The following is a 17078-nucleotide window of genomic DNA, read 5'->3' on the forward strand; positions in this document are numbered from 1 at the left end:
ACTCCCTGCCTGAGCTGATGGAGGTGGTCTTGGACTTGGTGTTGAGGACCCCTAGGATGATGGTCCTGGGGGATCTCAACTTCCATGCCAAGGCCACTGCATCCGGTGTGGCTCAGGAATTCATGGCCACCATGACAGCCATGGGGCTGTCCCAATATGTCATCGGCCCAACACATGTAAAAGGACACACGCTTGATCAGGTTTTCTCAACTGGGCAGGGGGATGGTGATCCGAAAGTGCAGGAATTAACATCTGTCCCTATGTCATGGTCAGATCACTTCCTGTTGAGGTTTAGACTCTCAGCAGCCTTCCCCCTCTGCAAGGGTGGGGGGCCTATTAAAATGGTCCGCCCCCAGAGACTAATGGATTCCGATGGATTCCAGAGGGCTCTGGGGGATTTTCCTGCTGGTATGGCTGGTGCTCCTGTCAAAGCCCAGGTCGCTCTGTGGAATGCAGAGATGACTCGGGCGGTTGACACGATCATGCCCAAGCGCCCTCTCCCTCTGAGCAGAGCCCGGCCAGCTGCTTGGTATACACCTTAGCTGAGGGCAATGAAGCAAGAGGGGAGACAGCTAGAACGCAGCTGGAGGAAAACTTGTGCTGAGTCTGACCGAACAACACAGGTAAGAGCTCACTATTGAGCCTACTCTGTGGCAGTGAGGGTGGCAAAGGGACAGTCCTTTTGCACCACCACTGCATCTTCTCAGTGTCGTCCAGTGAAGCTTTTCTGAGTGGTTCTTGTTACATTCTGGGCCAGAGAGAGAGGCTGTGGAACCCTCGGTTGCACATTGTGATGAGTTTGCATGGCACTTTGAAGATAAAGTCGCTCAGATTCGCCATGAATTGGACACCACGATTAATGCAGTTCCATTGGTAGGGGCGTTCAGAGCACCGTCTGGTCAGTTTTATTGGATGAGTTTCAGTTATTGAGGCTTGAGGATGCAGACAAGGTGCTTGGCCAAGTCCAATCAACCACTTGTGTGCTTGACCCTTGCCCTTCATGGCTTATTAACTCAAATAAGGAGGGGATGTCCGGCTGGGTCCAGGAGGTTGTAAATTCCTCCTTGAGAGAGGGAGTGGTGCCTGCCGCTTTAAAAGAGGCAGTAATCAGACCACTCCTGAAAAAGCCTAACCTGGACTTGGAGGAAGTTAACAATGATAGGCCAGTGGCCAACATCCCCTTCCTGGGCAAGGTGCTTGAGCGGGTGGTTGTAGGACAGCTCCAGGCACTGTTGAATGAAACGGATTATCTAGATCCATTTCAATCAGGGTTCAGGCCTGGTTTTGGAACGGAAACTGCCTTGGTCGCCCTGTGGGATGGCTTCTGTTGGGAGAGGGACAGGGGGAGTGCGACCCTGTTGATTCTCCTGGACCCCTCCCAGCTGCTTTTGATACCATCGACCATGCTATCCTTTGCTGTTTTAAATCTGTATTTTAAATCACTGCACTGCTGCTAGGTTTTATTCTGGTTTTAGTCTGGTTGTATTGTTATACTGTGGTTTTAATGTTTTATATATTTTATAGTGTTTCATTGTGTGCTCTTTGGTTTTAATTTTTGTGAACCGCCCAGAGAGCTTTGGCTATTGGGCGGTATAAAAATGAAATAAATAAGTAGATAAACAAACAAACAAACAAACAAACATGGAAATATGCATGCATTGCAATGCAAAAGGGGGGGGGAAGCACAAAGCTCACAATCTGATATGGACATGAGACAGAATGGGCTTCGAGGTGGGATTCGGATAACTTCAGTGAGCTTGGGTTTTGCTGATGCACACATCCCTGCATGTGACATTCTTATTGTGAATGCATCTCTGGAGACTCTTGAAAGGCTTCAAGCCCATTGCGTGGATGCCTGTTTTTTTTTTTTTTTAATTATTGCATGTTTGAACCACACCTATTCCCTACCCATCTGGATCCAGATGGAAAGGGTTCCAAGAGAACCAGTTTTTATTTATTTATACCCTGCCTTTCTACCAAAAATGGCATTCAAGGTGGCTTGTTCGAGTTGTAGGAAGATTTTAGGAAAGAAAGAAAAAGAAGAAGTGGAAAACTAAACATAGGTGTAACCTTTACACAATCTACAAAACCACCTGTGGCCATAGGAAGACCACCTGAGATTTCAGTCAGAAAACATCATATTCTTTCCAGGAAAGAGCTATTATAACATAATCCACCCTCCCACCTACTTTCAAGGTGCAACTAGCATCCCCCATTTGCACCGCCTTTAGCAGTGTGTGACTTTCTGTGGTTACACAGTTCCTTCCCATGCAACTTGGCAACACTGGATTTCTGGAATTTCACAGAATGAGGCAATGCTGGCATTCCTCCAGTTTCTGGGAAGGTTGTGTTGGGCAGCTAGTAAAAATTCTTTTGCATTTTGCCTTCTGAGCCTCATGTGCTGCATATTACGGTATCATGCTGTTGGTACTGAATGTATAACAGCTTTTTTCTCCCTTCCAAATACAGTCATAGTGAGATGCTGCCTAGAGTAGGCCTGAAAAATTTGCAAATCACCAGGGTGATTGCAGCTGATTTAGGGTTAGATCCAGATTTACACTGGATTAATTGTGCGGATGGACTTCCCTTCTCCCCTCCTTCCCATGGCAGCCCCTACAGCCCCCTGGAAATGCTGCACAGAGGGTCAGGGGACCTTGCTGAATGGGGGAGCTGTAGTGTATGGGGTGAAGGAGGAATCCCCCCAAATTAGGTGAAGGGACTTTCCATGAGTGGAACACTTCCTCTCTTGGAACGTCCCTTTCTCTTACAGAGGGCAGATCCTGGATCCAACCCAGGGTGGCTACTGATGCATGGCCCAAAAAGAAGGAATGTATCAGCAAAAGAGGGGACACCAATTTGCACAAGATCTGCACATGCAAATCAATATGTATACGTGCAAATTTAGAGATATATAATAAAGATAATTTAAATAGAAATGAAATACGTCTCAACATCATGGAGAAGACTGACCAGCTGACCTGTATGCCTGCTCAGTCTGCTGTCCAGTTGCTCACTGTTGGTGGGCAACTTCAAGGCCCTTTCAAGCTCTCCCTTCTTATTGTTCCTTATCTTTAAACCAGACTTGGACCGAACAGCCCTTCAGACAGAGTACACCTTCAAATAGAGGACTGTCCTCTGCAAAGAAGAACACCTGGCCACCCTACCAGCTGACCATGCAGGCAGCAGAAAACAGAAGGCTTACTGAGACACAACTGTGTATGGATGCATATGCTCCTTCTGTGCTGATTTAGCATAAGCCCCTGATTTATGCTGATATTGAATTACATTGTCTGATATGCATATCTTTCTATGTTTATGTCATGGTGGCAGAGAGACACATTTTAATTTTCTCACTGCAACAAAACTTACCAGGGATTAAATATTGTTGGGCTTCAAATAAACTATCCATTTTATTTGCCCTGATGGTGCCAAGCAAACCTGCCTGTTCTCTTTTTGGGGAAAACAAATTGCATTCAAAGCTATCAGATTAATGATGCTTATAAATAAATAAGAATCTTCAATTTACTGTTAATAGAAGACCAGCTGGCATCCCACTGTTGAGCTGGGGGGGCAGGAGGTGCCGACAGAGATTAGTGATGGGTTGCTGAGTCATTTTTCATGGGCTTGCTGCTGCTTTTGCTGCATCAAGAGCTTTGCAGGCCAAGATGTATAGATCTCCTCCGGAACGCTAGTTATCACCCTTGCCCAACAGAGAAATAAGTAATTAAAGTTTAATATGCAGCATTTAGACTATCTACATCTCTCTGGAGGCCACTCAAAGGAAATTAGGAAAGAAAGGAAGAATGAAGTAAGTTTTCCAAAAGAAAAAAGAAAGAAAAAGAAGTATTAGATAGCCAATACTACTCTTGTCAGATTTGTATGGCAAATTGAATAGGGACCTCAACGGGCAGAAGTCATGTGCTTCCAGCAAGTTTCTGTTTAATTAAACAGGACACAGGGAAAATTGTATACTTGCTCAGTAGAAAATCTGCACTTGTCATTGCTTCAGCTTGGGCGTTAACCATGTTTACACTGGTAGCCCTAACTACTAGCTGTGTTTATCTGGAGAAAGATACACAATATTTTGGATGTGATGGTTTAGATGACTTGTAACCACTTGCAGTTAAGCAGATTTCAGGGTTCTTTTTTTATTCTTAACATGCTTGACATTGCATTGTTGAGCCAGGCTTTTACAATTAGCATGGCCAGGAAGGGAGGATCCTCTTTTGCAGAGTACTGTCCTTTATATGAAGGGCTGCCACTGGGTTAAAAATAAAGAACCATAAAAACTGTTAAGAACATAAGAACATAAGAAGAGCCATGCTGGATCAGACCAAGGGTCCATCTAGCCCAGCATTCTGTTCACACAGTGGCCAACCAGCTGTCGACCAGGGACCCACAAGCAGGCCATGAGCACAACAGCACCCTTCCTTCCACCCATGTTCCCCAGCAACTGGTGTACATAGGCTCACTGCCTCTGGTACTGGAGGTAGCACATAGCCATCAGGACTAGTAGCCATCAATAGCCTTTTCCTCCAGGAATTTGTCCAACCCCTGTTGCCCTCAACAGCACCTGGACAGAACAGGCAGGTGCACAGGTAACCTCATCACAGGCTTGGTGAGATGTACTGTATTTCTACTGAAATTATAATCATTATTTTTAAATTTGCATCCATATATGCAAATCAGCAGATACAAATGGCACAGTTGCTGCTAAATTTTGTTGCACTGAAGAGCACAATTCTGGTTTATTTAGTCACTGGGGGCTATAGTTGTACTTTCTGGTTGCCACTTGAAAGGATGCTTAAAGGCTTCTAATCAAACAAATGATGATTGCATTTGTCCTCTGGATCAAATGAAACGATATAAACACATGGAACTTTGCCTATGTCAGGGGTCCACAGCATGTGGCCTTCTAGATGTTTTTGCCTACACCTCCCATCATCCCTCACTATTGACTATGCTGGCTGGGGCTGATGGGAGTTATAGGCCAAAACATCTGGAGGATCTCATGTTGTCCATGCTTGGCCTATGTCATAGGAACATCAGTGGAACAGTTTGTGAGCCATCTTATTGATACTGTTATTGATTTATTACATTTATATTTTGCCTTTCCTCCAACTAGGCAAAGTACATGGGATACACTGGAGTTCTCCTATCCAAGGAGAACTCAGGTTCAGCCAGGTGGCTGCATCATTAGGACGGCCACTTATGACCTCCCCCCGCAAAAAATAAAAGAAAAAAAGGGGGAAATGCATCATGGAAAAAGAGGACAGTGATTCACATATTGTGTGCATATGCTAATTGATAGGTATAGATACAAATTTAGAAATACTTACTATAATGTAAGTAGATCTTAGTGTGGAAGACTGCAACCAGGAGACATGTGTGCCTTTCTTTCCAGTTGCTAACTGCAGATGGGCAACTGTTCTTATCTTTAAACTGGAATTAGACAGGACAGCTGCCAATTAGAGGACTGTCCTCTGCAAAAGAGGACACATGGCCACCTATCATGTGCCTTCAGACCATGACATGGAACCACATAATTCACTGTGAAAGAATGATTGGTATTTGCACATTGTTTCCACTCAATAATACTGAACTTTTACACAGAATTTTGGGGTGTTCAAAATTATTATCCCGGTAGGGGAAGAAGCATTGAGCCAAATTCCATTTTGGAGAAACTCTCAGGGGCCGCATTCCAGGGGTGGGCAGGGCCAAAGGCAACTCCCTGCCCCCTGCCCAGCCTGCTGTAGTTTAAAACTCTACTGCCAATAACTAAACCTTAGGAGAGACATTCCAACTTTTTGGAAGGGGGGAAAATCTACACAAAAGCTATGAAACCACCAAATGATTGGTGGTTGGGGGAAGAGGGCATGGCCTTCTGGGGAACCCCAGAGTGCCAGACTGGGACCCCAGGAGGACCAGATTTGGCCTCCAGTTCTGATGTTCCCCACTCCTGCGGTAGGGGTTCTCTCAACAACCCTGTAGTGCAAGTCAGCATTATTAGTCTCTAGGGGTGTATGAAGCTCACCTCCGAGTCCACCGGGGGGGTCCGTGGGGGGGAGGCGGTAGGGGTTCTCTCAACAACCCTGTAGTGCAAGTCAGCATTATTAGTCTCTAGGGGTGTATGAAGCTCACCTCCGAGTCCACCAGGGGGGGTCCGCGGGGGGGAGGCGATCTGTTCCTCCTCCCAGAACCCTCCTTGGCCAGCTCTGCTCCACGGCGAGCCATTTGCGTCCCTGCCGTTTGCCGTGATAGGCTACGTAAATCTTTACGTAGCCTATCATGGCAAATGGCAGGGATACAAATGGTGTAGTGGGTGCCATTTGCATCCCTTCTCTTTGCTGTGATAGGCTACATAAATCTTTATTTACGGCAGGGCAAACGGCAGGGACACAAATGGCGTCCGCTACACCGGACACCATTTGCATCCGAGGACAGGCAGGAGCAGACGGGACAGGTGGCAGCGGCTGGCCGGCAGAAGGTAGGATCCGGCCCCACGTGGATTCCCCCAGGTGGCAGAGGTGAGTCTTTCATTCTGCCGTGGACTCCAGGGGGCTGGATTCTTAGAATCCAGCCTCATTGGAGTCTGTGGCGGAATTCTCCACCATCCCTATTAGTCTCACATTGCAGATGGGAAGCAGATGCTGAGGCTGAAGGAGAGTGACTTCTCTGCAGCCCCAGAGGGAATCCATGGCAGAGGAGAGATTTGAGCCAGAGACTTCTGCATTCCCTGTTCACTCTGGTAGCTATAATACACCACCATCTCTTTGCAGCCGGGCAACATTGTTTCGCAACCTGACACAGTGTGTGTGTGTGTGTGTGTGTGTGGTGCCATTAATTAAATTTGCATAGATAATGGAAATGCAGATGTTTAAAAAAGTTGCAACATAGGGGTGGGGAGAAATCACACAGCCCAGCTCTAAGCTAGCTTTGCTTACCCTGATCTTAAATCAATTCATCGCCACCATTCTTTCCTTCGGCACAGCAATGCTATTATACCTGTGACGTGTTCTATGATGAAGTATTCTTCAGATAAAGCCACTGCAGGTGTACGGCTTAATGGGGTGTTCATGTATTAGGATGCAATCATAAACCAGAACAAAAAGGTGCTGTGGCAGGGAGGGGAGTTGTTGACAAAGCAAAAAGCTGAGCTCAATAATCTCTAGCCTATGTTGAATTGATTCTCTTTGTGCTTCTGTAGTTTAGAGACCCAGTCTCCAAAGTAGTCGCTGGGTGGATGATGGCTCATTCGCCAGTGTCCCAGACTGGATACAAACAAATCTGCACTCTCCTCTCTGCATGAAGTTCTCTGCGAATGATATTATCTCTAGTAGTATTATATTCACATGCATTAGCAATGTCAACTTATACTTTTAAAAATGTACCGTCAGACAGCATCAGTGGGCAGGTGGAACAGAAGGTGGAGCCTGAGGAGATTCCCTCACCCCCATGATCATAGGACACATCTTGGTTGTGGAGTGTTTTATTTTTAAGAGGGGCACACCAGGGAACCTGGTTAATTCGACAACGTATGTGATTCCAAACCTGAAGCAAAAATACCACATGTGTCTATAGGGCAAGCTATCTGGCTGGTAGGAGCATTCAGATGGTTTTCCAATGCTGTGCACATGACAATAAAAATATACCATAAAATTACAGCCACCACCCTGACATTAAAAGGGTCATGTGCACAGCATTGGAAAACCATCTGAATGCTCCTACCAGCCAGATAGCTTGCCCTATAGACACATGTGGTGTTTTTGCTTCAGGTTTGGAATCAAGTATGTTGTGGAATTAACTTTGATCCACCAGGCCCCAAGACCTGATATGTCAAAAGCTACCAAGCTTGGCTCCCTAATATGCCTCCCCCACCACCAGCCATGTGTGAAAGATGGTCTCAACAAAAACTGACCAGAGGCTTGCTGAGAAACAAGCTGTATATTGTATATTGTCTTTCTGAATTGTTAGTAGTTGCCTAGAGGGCTTTGTTGTTTTCTGTAAACTAGGATATATGGACCCCCCCCACACACACACACTCTTTCCTACTATGGGAGGGGTGTGTATCACCTTCCTCCTCAACTGGGGCTAGGGTGACTGACAGAAATGAGGAAGGTATCCTCTCACAATCTATGTATTCTAAGAGATCCTCATCAAGTGACATTTGTGAGCTTATCATTTAAAAAGGTTTGCAAGATTAAAGACAGGCACTCACGTGGGAATATCAACTACTTCCTCCAGGATTTTTCTGAGGAAAAATACATATTACGGAAGATAAGAGCAGACACAACAAAAATAATAATGCTGCTGCAACAGCAGAAGGTAAAATTCACTGGCAGCATAACCATGGGCAATTTGAAAAGGCCTTCCAAAATAAACATCCTTGATTGATGATGCAATGTTATGAAGTGAAGGAGCCTGGGTGTTTCTTGAGGCAGTGAGTTCCACAAGGCTGGTCCTTCCATGTCTTGCAGCATCTCTTATTGTTTGTTAAAACTAAGGGATATTACAGTTTAATCTGGGCAACAAACTGCCATCTCTAGATTGTAACATATGCTAAATTATGGTCAGTAGACTGTCTCCCTTGGAACTGAGTCTGAAAAATTGCTCATTATGTTGACAGTTTGAAAAATGGAATCGTGCTCCTATGAGACACGACAGGATAAAAAATGATGGAAATCCAAGCTTCTGTGGAATATTTTATTTGAGAGTGTCTAGACCAGGGTTAAAGAAGCTCTTTTAGCCCTAGGACCAAATTCCATTTTGGAGAAACTGTTGGGGGCTGCGTCCCAGTGGTGGGTGTGGCTAAAGGCAAAAGGGACAGGACAAAAATATAAAAAGTACCAGCATACTTAAGCTTAAAGCTCTTACAGCCAGTGAGTAAGCCCTAGGAGAGGCATTTTAGCCCTTTAGAATGGAGAGAAAATGCACAGAAGCTGGGAAGCCACCAAACCATTGGTTGTCAGGGGAAAGGGTTGTGGCCATCTAGGGAACTCTGGAGAGCTGGGTTGGGACTAGGGATGTCAGAGAAATCTGCTGCAGATTCAAATGAGGATTCCAAAGAATCCGGCCTCAGGAATCCACAGTGGATCTGCACCACTTATCTCCACTCCAAGAGGATTGGAGGCAGAAAGGCACTTGGCTGTTTCTTCCACCAGAGCCGTTTGCCTCCTCCGCACCGATTGCCACTTCTTTCTTCTTTTTTTTTAAATGGCGATTGGCAGGATGTGCCCATAGACTTATATGGAAAATAGAGCCGTGAATCTTGCATATAAGCCTATGGACACATAGACTTATACACAAGATTCACGGCTCTATTTGCGTATAAGTCTATGGGCACATCCTGCCAATCGCCATTTTTTTTTTTTTTTAAAGAAATGGTAATCGGTGTGGAGCAGGTGAACAGCTCTGGCTGGCAAGGTAAGCAGCCCTATAGACAGTGTGGCTCTGCAGAATCCTTGCGGAGTGGAACCGCTCCAGAAGGTTCCGGCTGGGGGGGGGGAGGAGGAACAGATTGCCCCCCCCCCGGATTCCCCACTGGAATGGATGGTGGGGAATCCATGCACCCTTAATTGGGACCCCAGGAGGGCGAGATTAGGGATGTATGAGAATTTCATTTCTGTTTGCAAATCATGTGAACATGTCCCATTTGCATTCCTGAATGTGAACAGGAGCAGGACAGGAGCCCTTTTTTCAAGAATTTACAGAATTTGTGATTGTGATAGAAAAAAATGATTTTTTTTTAAATGTGCACTTCGAAATGTGCATTTAACACCAACAACACATTTTTACACTTTAGTCAATGAGGAGAAAGTGTGGACTTTTGAAAAATATGCACAGAAATGCACACTTTTCCTCCTCAAAATGTGCACTTTTCCCATTCAAACAAGCCAAGAAATAGGTTGAAAAGGGGAGCAAGCCAGAATGGGCTTCGAAGGGATTTGGGGAGAATTTAGGCAAGCTTAAAAATTGTTGCTTCTCCCTAGGGGTGTCAGAGAAATCCATTTGGGGGTGGAGCTTGATGAGCTTTCATTGGTGACTCCCCCTCCCCAGACTGTTGTTCATATTCCACTGCAGAGCGCGACTCAGTCTGTAGTGAGTTGGGCCAGTTCGCAGATTTTTCCGTGTTTCTTAATTTGTGCAAATTGTGGTTGAATGTTATGCAAATTATGGCCCCTCACACACACAGAAACTCACACACAAAAACAAAAAGTTCCTGGAGTTCGGAGAAAAAGCTATGGCTTGGCCTGCAAATGCAAAATGAGTCAGACACGCCACACAACTCCGCCGAGCAAAAAGAGAAATGGATTTTCCTGTGATGGAGATCCCAAGTTCTGTCATCCTAGGCCAGATCTGCCCCCCAGGCATGAGGTTCTGCATCCGTGCTCTAGGCAAATGCTTGAGTTGTTTGGGTCAAAATATGTTTTCTAAGGCAAGGCTAAAATCAGGGCTGGCCCACATCTTTTCACTGCTTGGGGTGGGAAGGCCAACTGGCTGTTCACCTCTGCCACTTCCTCCACCACCACTGTCTGAGGAGGGGGTACAAGCCTGTCACAGCCCCAATCATTCACAATGCTCTCACTTCACAGGGGCACCTGAGAAGGGAGGAGGCTGCACTTCTTCTCCCTATGCGGGGTGAAAGGTTCACGATCCCTGTCCTTCCAGACCATATTTGGCAAGTGAACAGGACAGGAAACAATCCCCTCATAGTGGGCTCCCAGGAAGGAAGGAAGGAAGGAAGGAAGGAAGGGAGGAAAGGCACAGACTCCTCTCTTCTAAGGTGCCTGTACAAGAAATCATAAAATCATAGGGTTGGAAGGAGCCTACAAGACCACTGAGTCCAACCCCCTGCTCAATGCAGGAAGCCTGATTCCCAGGCGGTGTCCCATCCAAGTTCTAACCAGGGCTGATCCTGCTTAGCTTCCGAGATCAGGCGAGATCAGGTGCATCCAGCCCTTTGCTCGTATAAGAGTACTGTAGCGAAAGCAGAGAGGCAGTGGCCCAGACAAACGGCTAGTCAATTGAGGGTGAATTTGCACGCACACCCACACACACACACTGCAGCACCCCACTGCCCATGAAAGAAAGAAGTGTGCAGCTTCCAGACCTTCTGTGGGAGAATTGTGTGTGTGTGGGGGGGCAGGCCCGGGGGGGGGGGCAGTCATTTTACTGCATGCTGGTCACCTTTTCTACTTGTGGGTTCTGACTATGTTTGAGTGTGTATGTCTGTGTGTGTACATTCCCTTCAATCTGCCACCTGAGGACAGGGGCTTCACCCCACCTCACAGTAGGGCTGGATCTGGCTACGATGACTTCTGATTTTCTTTATTCTGTTTATTTCTTTACTTCATTTATCCCACCCTTTCCCCAGAAAGCGCTGGGTAGCATTGCACTGGAGCCTCACAATGACTCCATTAGAGTAAGAGATGGTGACTGGTTCAGGGCCATGGGTGAGTGGGGATTGGAACCCCCAGGCACTATCCAAAGTTGCCTGTGCACATCTCCTGATTATGTTGTGACAGATGGACCCACCACAGGCACAACAGGAAGGTAGTGCTTCCTAGTAGGGATATATGAGAAATTTCAGTTCATTTTTAATCAGGATTTACCTGGTATGCATCTTCCAGACCAAACATGGACTCAAATGCAATCTGTGGTCGAAGTCTGTACATTTATGAACTTGCAATGTGATTCACGGGAAAAAATGTATTTCATAGCATGTGTACATTTGAAAAATGCATACTTTTCAAAGTTGCACACAAATATGCTTCAATCAATGGGAGAAGAATGTGTACATTACAAAGAGGTGCACAATTGATAGGTATATTTGGAAAAATACACACAAAAATATGTAAGGGTTGTTATGCAGAAAGAAAGAAAAAAACTCGCAATGTGATATTTATTTATTTACAACATTTGTATACTGCTCCTAGGGATATTGGAGAATTCCGCCACAGACTCCAGCCTCCAGCCTCTAAAGAATCCAGCCACCTGGAATCTGTGGTGGAACAGACTACCCCCCCGCCACCCCCTGAAATCTCCCCCGGAACAGACCTACCTGGCTCCAGCGGTGGCTCCAGTGGCGGCGGCTCCGGGTCGTCTTCCGGCCGCTGCTGGGCTGCGGCCGCAAATGGCAGCCACTACACCGGCCGCCATTTGCATCCCTGCCAAGCTGTGATAGGCTATGTAAGTATCTACGTAGCCCATCACGGCAAAAGGCAGGGAGGGACGCAAATGCCGGCCGCTGGTCAGTCTGGTCAGCGGAGCTTCCTTCTGCTAGCTCCACTGATGTGTTCCATTCCAGAAATGAGTATTTTGGCTCATTTCCGGTTGCTTTAGAAAGCATTAGGAATAAAGTAATATAGGAAGCTGCCTCATACTGAGTCAGAACATTGGGCCATCTAGCCCAATACTGTTGACACTGACTGGCAGCAGCTCTCCAGGGTTTCAGGCAAGAATTTTTCCAGCCCTAACTGGCGATGCTGGGGATTGAACCTGGGACCATCTGCATGCAAAGCAGGTGCTCTGTCACACTGATCCATGGCTTTCCATTGTACTGGTGGTGGGTCCTGCTGGTGTACTGGGGGCATTGGATGCTGCCCCTAGTCTCCACCAAATCCGATTCTCTATCCACTATATTGTCCTGGCTTCTCCAAATAGGAGAGGGCTAACGGAAATATCTTGCAGGTGTCGAGTCTGATCAAATCCACAGGCTGTTGTTTCTCAGCAAGCCTCTGGTCAGTTTTTGTAGAGACTGACTTTCACACATGTCTGCAAGGCTCTCCCATTTAGCCATGCAACCTCAACATTGTGTCAGATTCATTTATTCCTATTGGCAAAACAGTTAAGAGCTTGTAACAGGGTATAAGCTTTTGCAGGCCCTGTCTGCTAGCAAGAGCCAGAGCCCTGCAAAAGAAAGGAAAAAGAAGAAGACATATTAATTGGGGTAGATGCAACAAAATTGTGCCATGTTGGCCATCAGGGATTTGGAGTGGTTGTCTATCAGAAAATGAGAGAAGTTCAAGGAACCTTGATTAACTGCATTGTCACCAAATGCTCCAAATCTCCTTGGAAAGGATGGAGGCTTGAATGAAGGGCAGAAACTAGAGATGTACAAAAGTCACTTACCTTTTCGAAGGGTGACATTCGTGGTGGTGGGGAGGCGCTCTGTCCCTCCCCCCGAAATTCTCTCTGGCCAGCTCCGCTCCGCAGAGATTCCATGGAGCCGCTGGCTGGGGTTGTCTGCAGCCAGACATCCGGCCGCTGGGCAGCCTGCAGGGACGCAAATGGCGGCCGCCGTAGCCGCCGCCATTTGTGTCCCTGTATTTTGCTGTGATAGACTATGTAAATATTTACGTAGCCTATCAAGGCAAAAAAACCAACAGTGAACACAAATGGCGGCAGCCACGGTGGCCTCCATTTGCGTTCCTTTTTTCCCCCTTTTTTTTGCCATGATAGGTTACGTAAATATTTACGTATTTGGCCTTTTTGGTACTCCGTAGCTGCTACAGATGCCATTATTTTTGTAAAGAACAAATTACATTGGGGGGGCAGTGGGGGTGGCAGGGGATGGTGTGGCTGCATGCAGCCCATAGGTTATGTATTGGCTAACCCTGAGACTATGATAACTTTGATGAAATTCCTATAAGCCTCTCCAAGTCCACAGCAAAGGGCTGGGCATTGATTTGATATAAAGCATAATAAATAATCACATTACATTGTACTCGTGCAGAAAACAAGACATAGTTTATACCAAAAACCTGGATCCACATACTTTAAGCTAAATTCTACTTGCATTTCCAAAATGTCTTCTGGCTTCTTCAATATACTCCAAGGATAGCATCCAAAGATCCATACAACTACTTTCATATGCCCACAGGAGATTTGAACGTTGGTTTCTCATACGTCAGCATTCCACACAATCTATGAATCCATTAGTGAAATAGGTGGTACTTCCAAAGGCATTCCCTGCTATGGCTAGGGATGGATGGACTCACCCATGCCTGCTGAGCATGGGTGCTCACTGAGTCACTGATGCTGCCCACTCTTGCTCGCCAGGCTGCGCAAGCCTTGGAGGGCTTGGCGAGCAGTCTGCAAGCACCCTGCAGCTGCCCACTCCATAATGCAAGCTGCCATTTTTATGCAAGTTGAGGGCTCCATAATTTTTGCATATTTAATATTTCACAAAGTGGCAGTCATACAGGGCCAGTTCTGCAACATTAGAGGTGTAGAGGCATCGAGGAGTGGGTGGCTGTGGGGTGCTCCTGGACCACGTGACGCTCGATGAGCATGCACGCAAGTGACCCGTGGCTTGGCGTGTGGTGGATGGGGGGCTAGGTGCGGGGGAGTCTGCCAGATTCCTTGGCCCATTTAGGTGCTTGCAACATGCCTTGCTATGGCATGCAGGTCTGCTGTTCAAAGGAGAGGGAGAGTCACGGTTCCCACAGGACTTGTCCAAGCCCTTGGATGCACCTAAAATAGATCATTGGACCCTGACCATGATGATTGGGTAAGTCCAGACCTTCAACACTGGAACAAGTCACACAATATCCCTGTGCACATGCTCCATATGGGTACATTGTATGTTTGGTACTAAGGGTTGGAATTATGCACACTAGCCCTGCCCTTTGCTGTGCTTACCTCCAGATGTTCCAAGCACTTATTTGCACAGAGGCCTACCTCCATACACACTGATGTGCATAACCTCCAGACATCTGCTATACTGCATAATTGGACCCTAGGCATATTGGGGCAAACACACAGTGGCAACTGTGCAAATGGACCTTGTAACATATGGAGACTGAATGATCTGGCAGCTGGGGCCAGGGGGTATGATCGTAACTCTCTCACACATACATAGGCTAGGGATGTATGGATTTTGTTAAATCTGTTCCATTTGTGTTTAGAGGATTGTCAGGTATCTTTTGTTCCATCGTCTGCCCATAGACAGAATTGGATTTGTTATACACATATACAAGAATTTTGTTTCACTTGCGCAAGTGCAAATTTGTGCAAATTCCTCCCAAAAGTTTTTTAAAAACCCTGGTCTGCAAGTCCACACAACTTGGAAAAACCTGGTCTGCTGTGGAATCCACAGTTCGGATTCCTAGAAATCCGAACTCATTTGAAATGAATCCACTGTGGATTTCTCTGACATTCCTAACATAGCTCCCAGCATCACCACCTGACATCTTCAAGCACTGCTGCTGTTGATGTCTGCTGGAGCCCTTGCTTTGGGTCCCCAGTACCCATGGTTATGACCCCCATCTTAGTTTTCCAAAAATGGAGTGCCCCAAATGTAATGTAATTGTGTGGCACTGTGGGCAACCTCCCCCAGTGGTTGCCATAGAAAACACATGACAGCCACCATGGTTGTTGTTGTTGTTGTTGTTGTTATAGCTGCTTTTAAAAAACAACAACAACCCACAATGCCATTGCATGATGGAACATCGGGGACATACTGCATTTTGGGAAAACAAATAAGGCAGCTGCAACTTAAAGACCTACTAGTTTACTCTGGCTTTCTCCTGATTCTGTTTCACTGGTCTGTTCTGGTTTGTATTTGCAATTGTATTGTAGGTTTTCAGTACTGTCTAGGCCAGATGTTTCATTGCTGGCGTTCATTTTTTTTTAAGTCACTTTGTTGTTTTTTATTATATGGGATTTTATTGTTGTAATCCACCTTGGGAGAGTTCCTGCCCTGAAAGGTGGCCTATAAATATTTTAAATAAGTATAATAAATAAAAATAAACCACAGATGTTGGGTGCCCACCAGACAGCACCTTGCCAATGGTCCTGTCAACCCTAGAGCTCACCCTGAGTGTACCCATATAGAATATCAGCAAAGGACTACACAGTATTCCAAAAAGGAATAGATAGAATGTCAAAAGGATTAATAGAGATAAATTCTACGTGTCTTCTAACACAATTACAATATAGGCTCCCATGGCATGGAACAATGTTTTCTCTTAGAAATGGCAAAGTTAAATAGCCTTTTTAAGCCTCCTGTTGACATCCGCCATTTTATTTTGGAAATGTCAACATTTGAGTTATTGGCATTGTGGGAGCCTGGCATACAGTTTGGCAAGGAGATACCATGCTGTGGGTGTCAGAAAGGATGTCATACACCAGCAAAACAATATCCACCAGCTGGCATCTCATAAGTGGCATTTTTTAAAATTAAAAACATTTTTTAAAGGAGTTCACAGTTTATACGTCGTGATATGTTTCATTTTGGGACCATTACAAAGCCTGAGTGTTATCTGTGTGCAGGCGGTGGCATGTGCATTTTTTCTTCTTCTTTCATCTTACCCAAACAAATCAGAATGTTGATTTTCAATTCAGCCCTGTTTAATCTCTCTCTCAAAAAAGAGCTATATACATTTGCCACCACGCCAAAAGGGCAGATTGCAGTGCAATTGTCTCTACTATGATGCAAGAGTTTGAACTTAGCCCAGCAGTATTCCTGTTTCAGGGTTCAAATAGTCATGGAACTTTTACATAGCCAGTTTTCTCTAATTTTGTGCTCATGTATGCACTAAAAATGTGCCCTGCTATATCCTGTTTTGAACAACGTTTTCATAACAAAGGAGATGGCATTGTAACCCATTCCTAAGTGGACTTTGAGGGTGGAATTCCTGGTGAAATTAATGGTAGTTCTGACAGCTCCCAGAATGTCTCTAAGCTGCATTATGCTCTGGTGGACATGTGCACAGGGTTCTTCAAGTACACAGCCCAGACTGCTGGCACAATTGAAGGCCAATACAGACATTACTTTAAATGCGTGTCTAGCAGCTGTGTCTTTCCCTCCTCATTTTACTCTAGAGTAGGTGTAGGGGCCCAGGCTTGAATCAGGACCCTAGGCTTTTAATGGTTTTTAAATTGCTGCTGCTGCAAATTACTGCTGCTTTCTTTTCAGTTTTTAAAATCTGCTTGTATTGCTGTTTTTTCTGGAAGCTTGAGTTTGCTCTTGCTGGTGAGAGTGTCCAAAGTGGGGAGGTAACAAGAACAGATTCCCTGCTTTCCCTGCAGCCCCTTGTAGCTACTCAGTTTTTTCCAAAAGGCTGCAGTCAGGC

The sequence above is a fragment of the Heloderma suspectum genome, chromosome 1 (assembly GCF_057233095.1).
Source record: "Heloderma suspectum isolate Gila_16-S chromosome 1, 16-S_ref, whole genome shotgun sequence".
Taxonomy (NCBI): domain Eukaryota; kingdom Metazoa; phylum Chordata; class Lepidosauria; order Squamata; family Helodermatidae; genus Heloderma; species Heloderma suspectum.